We start from the raw sequence: 7637 nt of genomic DNA, 5'->3' as shown, positions 1-7637 counted from the left end.
GGTTCGCTCCCGATGTATTCCGCATTCCCTCCAGCATTGCTCATCTGGAAGCTGGCCCGACCAAGTGCGGACTATCCACGTTACAGAACGTGCAACGAATGACGTGCGCGCTCGTGGCGTGTTTCCGCGTGTGCTTCTGACGAAATCGCGATCGAAGTACGTCAAAGGCAGCGCGTTTTAGGAATTTCGGGGCGCGCGGGCATTTTAGCGTAAAGTTTCAACGTGCGAAACTTTGGACGAATTACGCAAATGCAGCATTATGGAAAAAAAAAAAGAAAATTATTATCGCACCCGCGAGTCGCAGTCGCGACATGAATTATCAACGATACTATCGGCTTGTATACGCTAACTATAAATTTACAAGTCAAAGTACACACACACACATACAGTTACACATAGTTAAATGGCTTGGTTTCTACTAAAATTACGTGCTTTTATCTTCCCGGCGCAGGCTCGAATCCAAGGTACTCTGAGTAGCTGAATATAGCCGAAAGTAGCGAGGTCGGAAGTTGTTTTGGTCCGAGTCTCCGATGAGCGCTTACGTTGGCAATTCCCTTCCCTTACGCCAGCCTGGCGAGCTTAAATCTTGATTACTTATCTCCTATAAGCCAAGGCAACGTTTCTAGTAGCTTGGCGGATTCCCCACCCTCGTGGCATCGTCTCTCGGACGTGCACGTTCGAATCCGGAAAGTTATCGTTTTCTCGAAAAAGAAAATCGCGGACTCTCTCCTATAAAAGCTGTAGTACCTAGCAAAGATTTACTTCCTGCCTTACCCTCTCACCCTCTTCCCTCTCTCTCTCTCATTTTCTCTCGTTCTTTCGACATCTCTCTTTCTTCAAAGCCGGCAGAGTTTCGAATCTTAACGTCGAGCGTGCTCCACCATCGCCCGGATAGCCAGTGCACTGCGGACCTGCGATTGGATATATCTTGCGACCTACATTTACCCCGAGCTCCGTAATCATTTCCCCGCGGAAGGAAGAGCAGGGTGGGAAGGTGCCTCGCATAAAAAGTTAACTCTTCATCTTCCATGAGTCCCCTCGGTTCACGTTATAATTCCACCACTGTCCGTACAACCCTCTGACGTACATCGGTCGTCTTGCGATTCGATCGTTACCGGGAATTTCTCCGGATTGGTAGCATACATCAGAAATACGATCTCGGATCTCGGATCTCTTCTTGAATCGGATTGGATTACGAACGTAACAGGAGCGTCATATCAGAAAGATTAATCGCGTGAACTTTACTCTTTTTTTATTTGTACGTTGATAGATACACGTTCTTGTAACTTCATGATGTTCGATCGATTCAATGTTCCTCCGGCATGTAAATCTTTTCGAATTTGCAAAATCCTACGTTCTTATTTGATTATATGACAGATCCAGATTACGGAAACAGATCGAGAATCGAGCCACGTCGAACGCACTCGAAATACGTTGGCTCATCAAAATAGCTAAACAATGGACGGTGAGTGGAAGGACGAGCGAATGCGTAGCTAAGGGTTGCATCTACTCTGGCACGTACTCAACTACACACCCTCTCTAGGGCATTCAGCGAGACCGAGGAAGAGAGAGAGAAAGAGAGAGAAGGAGAGAACACGATCACCACGTCGACTGTTGTAAACGATACACCGACAGACTAGAAGTGTAACACCACGTCAACCCTTAACGTATCGTCACAAGCGTATCCCCAAAAACGCGTACTTGTGCTTCTTAGCAGGCGGCCGTTGAAGAGACGAGACGAGACCGAGGGCGCGGCGACCACCCGTATAATGTTTTGTGTCAACATCCTTCGAGAATTCGCTCTCTCTCTAGTTTGCCTCAAGTGCCGCTTTTATTCACGTTCCGTCCAGTGCACCCAGTGCTTTGGTGGAACAACGTAGTTGCCATTAGTTGTTCGAAGAGAAACCTGCGACGATTTTCTTCGAGACGTCACGCGCACAATAGAAATAATTTAGCAATATTGTATTCTTATTTAATATCTGATATCCAGGATTTTTATGTAGAACTTCACACAAAGATCAAAACGAAAATATACATATATCTACATTTTGATCTTTGTGAGAGATTCTACATAAAAATAGATATCTTTATGTAGAAGATATCTTTATGTACCTAGATATCAGATATGTATTATAATTTAAAGCTTTTCCAAAATTCCTATATACAGGGTGTTCAGCGTAACGGTCCGCACATTTTTTAGACACTTCCGACAATTAAAAAAAAAGGTTGAAAGGTTATCCATTTATCTCTGTGTATATGAATTTTGGAAAAGCTTTAAATTATAATACATAAAATTTTTTGCATTTGTAAAACATGTGCAACTTTATATACAACATATAGGAACGTTAAGTGAGAATTTACTTTGAATATATTCACATTGAAATGGATTATTATAAAAAATAAAATAGAATATAAAATAAATGTTTGTACAAAGGAGAGTTTATGTGTTTTTATTTAATTTATCAAAAATATGTTATGTTATAGTCAAACCATAATTTCCAATATGTATTTCAAGTTTCTCTCTCTCTCTCTCTCTCTCTCTCTCTCCATAGATATTTTCCTTGTTTAAATAAAATATTAAATATATCAAATTTCGAACGACGTATTATTTACAGTACATTTTAACCGCGTTCGCGTAATATATTTTAGATTTAGTGAAAAATTTTGTCGACGAGTAATGCGCAAGATATCGTTTCACTTCTCATAATTTTGAAAAATCAGCACGACTAATACCGGCGAACTTAGTCAGCATCGCTGACTAATTGCCGATGAAGAATGAGAAGGTAAAACCCTTAGCGCTGCCAGCGCGCGTACAAAGGGCGGAAGAAGCGCCGAAGGGAGCAGTCTTCGCTCCGGAATCAACGCCTATTCAGCAGCGGCGTACGATTCTTTCCGCGCTTTTCGAAGAGCGACGAAGAGAAGGATGGAAGAAAAAGTTAAGTCCGGAATATCCACGGGTGCAGAAACAGACAAAACGCGAACGACTGTGTGGTATTGGATAGCACAAAGTGAGATGGAATCAGAGAGAAGAACAGATGAATGGTATATAGATGTACCACAGATCGCGGTGGTTGCAGACGAATAGGGTGGGAAAGAGAAAAGGGTGCGAAGGAGGGAAAATGAGGAGCCCTGTCTGTGGTTTGTCCGACAATGCAAACCGGCTTTCTCGTATCACTATATTGTTTCCATTGTTCCAAAGGCTCGTGCGGAGGGATTGTTAGTCATTATACGGCAACAGAGAAGTCAGAGAAGGTTCGGAAAGAAAGGGAACAGAGTTTATCCGCTTTCTAACAGATCGTCATCGTACTTCACTTCTCACCGTCGGACGTCCCGCGTGCAATTCTCCAGGGCATAACGAGTAATTTCCATCACATATTCGCGAATTCCCTGCATCTCATCTTCGTGGACGCGTGTCGCCCGGAATGGACGACAGAATCGCTGATGCATCGAACGAGGATTTTATCAATCGTATATTTCAATTTAATATATATTCGCGCGACAATTTTATGCTATTATGGAAGATCAAAAAACCGATGTCTCTACAAAGAGGATTCACTTATTGATTTACAAATTATTTCGTTAAACAAACGCCTACATTATGCATTGTTAATGTAAAGATAAAACATGATTTTATGTCATATCATATGATTGAATTACGAGGCATGCAATTGGCTAATAAATCACCCGCGTGTGTGCGTGATATGAAATGTTGTTCTAAAGGAGTTCAATCACCAATAGAATTATTGAAATGTAAAACGGATAAAACCTGTAAAACGAATGATACTAAAACGGATCGTGCAGTATTTTCCTATATGACGCGTCGTAAACCTTATCGACGAATTACAGGCATGAAATTACAGACGCTTTTCCAGTAGGGATCAAAAATCGCGGCGATCGTCAGTTTTCGACCAATTAAATTTCAATTTCCACAACAATTATTTCATTACAATAAATCCAGGGTTGGAAAGTTATTTTGTGAGTTACTTTTTAGGTTACTTTATATGTGTTTGTTAAAGAAATTGAGTACAAAAAGTAATACAAATGATAAAATGCAGTATAAAAAATAAAACACTTATTGTACTTCATTTCTATATAATAAAAAATAACTTATTATAAATAACCTATAAAGTAACTTTCAAAATTTCAAATAAATGTTTCTTTTCTAAAGATCGCAGTATATTTTTATCAATAAAATTTATTACACGCACAATTTGTAAAAAATAAAAAGATTTCTTTAGTAAAATGAGGAAGAGATTGTAGGAACAGTAGTGAATCTTGGAAGATCTCGGTTAATGCCATAATTGCAAATTTGATTTTGCATTCTTGAGGTATAAATTTAATCCCCGTAACAATCTCTGAATCTAACCGGCGCGTCCAGTCTGTGCAGTGGATTATTAATCGAAAGTTCTCCACTCTGCTCTACTATTACACCGACCCTCTCGAGACCTTTGAGCTTGCGATCCCCGCGCTTTACGATTTTACTCGGCTTTACGCTTTACCTTAAAAGAGCGTAGTACGAAATGTCAATCAAAATCCTGTTATAATATAAAAGAACGAATAGAAATGAAAGAGTTTTATCTATGTGCTGAAAAATCTGATTTGTGAAAATTTTGAACTGTTTATCTCTGAAAAAATAGTACGTTGGAAGTATCATTAAGTTCTTATTATCGGACTCACAATCAGACGAATTGGATGATTTCGCGATATCCTATATTTACACATGGCAACGTATCGCACGATGTGCCACAGTAGTGGACAAAATTGGGCAAAATTATCTTCGTTACACAGTAAGGCACACCATTCGGTATACGTTAATTGCCTGCGTCAGCAGCGCTTGTCCATTTAATTGAGCCCCTGCAGTATCTGCGATCGAACGTTAATTATTTCGTATTACGGAATAGCTAATCTACGATTAGAGTGCCGGCCATTATCTTGTCTCTGCAATCTGATTTCTAGTTCAGCAGCTTATCGTCGATGTTTTCGCGCGATCGCGCAACTATGCGGCATACCAATGCGACGGTAGAAGATTAATGCATGAGCCCACATTTTCTCCTCCCCTCCCATAATACTTTAGTTAAAATATAAATGCACTTCACCAAATTGATTCGTGAATAGTGGAAGGTGATGCGGTAAACCTCGGTATGCGTTAACTACTGAACTTTACACGATAAAGCTTCGCCATTAAATTTCGGTGCGTTTCGTGTTATCATCCGGAAATTTATCCACGTTACCGCATCAGAGATTAGCTAGTCCAGCGATAATATAGATAGTCCATGTTATCATGTATCGCGGCTCGAATAATATTAACATGCTCGTATAGTCACGAATCGTTCGTGATTTACGCGAAATTCCAGCTAGCGAAAACAGTTAGCGCACTCGAAAATTGTCGACCGCAAAACTATAATTACACCGTTACGCCAAAATATGTTTACGGGTTATCGATATGCCGGAGGGACTCGCGAAAAAAATAACGAACTAACATTTCAGCGTTTGTCGATTCTCCGTTTTACGTCATTCAACTGGGGTGCATTTCGTAATTTTGATGAATTCTTTTTTTCCGCATAAATACTGCAAAGTGCATTTTTTAGAAACCTCAAAAGAAATGCACGGTATATTTTTCGGTCGGAAATTCGCTAATTCTGCGAGGTATGCGGTTTTTGTTCCGCCACGATCCTCCCCTGTGGCCATGTGGCTTATAATGAGCGTGAAAGCTACCTTAAAACGAACATAAGTAGCGTCATTATTCGCTCGCGCTTAACCGCGTTATTACGTTAAACGCGCTTACATATTTGGTGCGTAAAGAAAATAATTATATCGCGATACGTTAACTTGGTTAAATACACCGCGGGCTGACCTTTCTATATTACAGGATTCCGCGCGGGCTCTTTTACAAATTTTTAAATTGTATCGCGTAAAACATAAATACCTCAAAAAACACAGTAAACACTTTTAACAGGATAAAAGCGTGCACGCGAGCAATATTATTTTCCGCTCATAACTGTGAACGAATACTTTTGAAACGCGATCGCTAAGTTAATTAAACTACGTTCATTCCACGTTGAAATATTTTGTCATTAACTATCGCCGTTTTATTTTTGAATAAATAAATGGCTTTACATATCCTGATTATCCACACTAGAAACAGTTTCAACTATTTATCGCGAATACCGAATGACATTATCGTCGTCTATTTTTCGACTCGGGAGATATTTTTCGGAAGATATAATGAAACGAAAGTGCGCTCGACGGATTTAATTGTCGCCGCGGCCAGTCGCGTCACGCTTCACGCACGAAAGCAGGTACTTCCTCTTTGCGCATTGTCAAAAGGTCAATACCTAAAATTGCTTCGCTTTCAGGTCCAATGCTTTTCATTCGTCATGCCTGCTTGTTTTATATCCACCACGTACAATTTTCCTACCCGCCACGTACATTCGTGCTCGGAGTTAAACGACGTTTTGGGCGGTCGACTGTAAAAAAAAGGAAAAAACAAGCGTACATATTAAAGCTACACGGTGCTCTGCTATAAAAAAAAAAAGAAAAAAATGTTCCAAGCGGCCATGCTGATTTTCAGTTAGCTTGCCGGAACGACAGTCTCTTTCTCTCTCTTTCTCTCACCACAGCAACGATTTATACTTGATTTCAAGAAAATTATGGATACGTATTTATATATATGTATATTATATACATAGGGTGTCTCACAACAACTCTACAATATATATTGTAGAGATAAAGTAAAAAATTTTAATATAAAAATGTCGAAGCTACAATAGTTTTTTACTTATAATTAGTTAAAGTTAGCTTATAATTCAAAAAATTATTGCAACCTCAACATTTTCATATACTAGGATTTTTAGTCTATTTCCAGAATATGCTGTGGAAGTATTGTACAGTAGTTGTGAGACATTTTGTATATGCATATATACAGGTGTATACTAAGTGTACTAAGTGTACGCTGAAAGATTTTAAGAGATGATTGCTCACACAAATTCAAGACGAAAACTTTATCTAATTATATGTCCAAAATAGCTTATTTCAAAGATACAGGATATCAAAGATACAGGATATCAAAGTTACAGGAAAAATTTTGTTTTTTCTAAAAATTTCGAAAATCACTCGAATTATTTTGATAAAACTTTGTAAATGTTTGAAGTTTCATCAAAATGACTCGAATGGTTTTCGAAATTTTTGGCAAAAACAAAATTTTTTTAAATGCACCTTTGAAATTAATTATAAGTTTGGGACATATGGTCAGTTTTCGTTTTGAATTTGTGTGGCCAATCGTCCCTTAAAATCTTTTAGCGTACTTTGTATACACCCTGTACATATATATATATATATATACATATACGATTTACGTAAAAAATGCAACTGTAATTTGTAACTCGTATTTCATTGCGCACATCGTTACAGTAGGTATACGTACAATATACACGCACGATCGATTCGCGAATCGGCCGAATAGCTGATTTCTTCTCAGCGTAGATGGCTTGGTAACCCGAAGCTATAAATTGGTGATACTTTACGGTGGTCGGCTAACTTACTAAACTGCCGCGGAAAGAAACTGCTCGAGACAGTCGGGATCGTAAAGTCGGCCGTTTTAAGGGAGATTTAATCTGAGCCTCCAGAGAAAAAGAGAG

At 39.0% G+C, this 7637-nt stretch overlaps 1 protein-coding gene across 1 annotated transcript in view; it reads right to left on the bottom strand.

Annotated features, from left to right (window-relative positions):
* LOC108728447 (Down syndrome cell adhesion molecule-like protein Dscam2) overlaps positions 1-7637 on the bottom strand; it is a 98227-nt gene that overhangs the window by 68480 nt on the left and 22110 nt on the right. The gene's annotated exons all lie outside the window — the stretch shown is intronic.

The sequence above is a fragment of the Mycetomoellerius zeteki genome, unplaced genomic scaffold (genome assembly GCF_001594055.1).
Source record: "Mycetomoellerius zeteki isolate Tzet28-1 unplaced genomic scaffold, Tzet1.0 scaffold62, whole genome shotgun sequence".
NCBI classification, from domain to species: domain Eukaryota; kingdom Metazoa; phylum Arthropoda; class Insecta; order Hymenoptera; family Formicidae; genus Mycetomoellerius; species Mycetomoellerius zeteki.
Note: the sequence above shows the minus strand (reverse complement) of the source record. Positions and strands in the feature narration are given on the sequence as shown.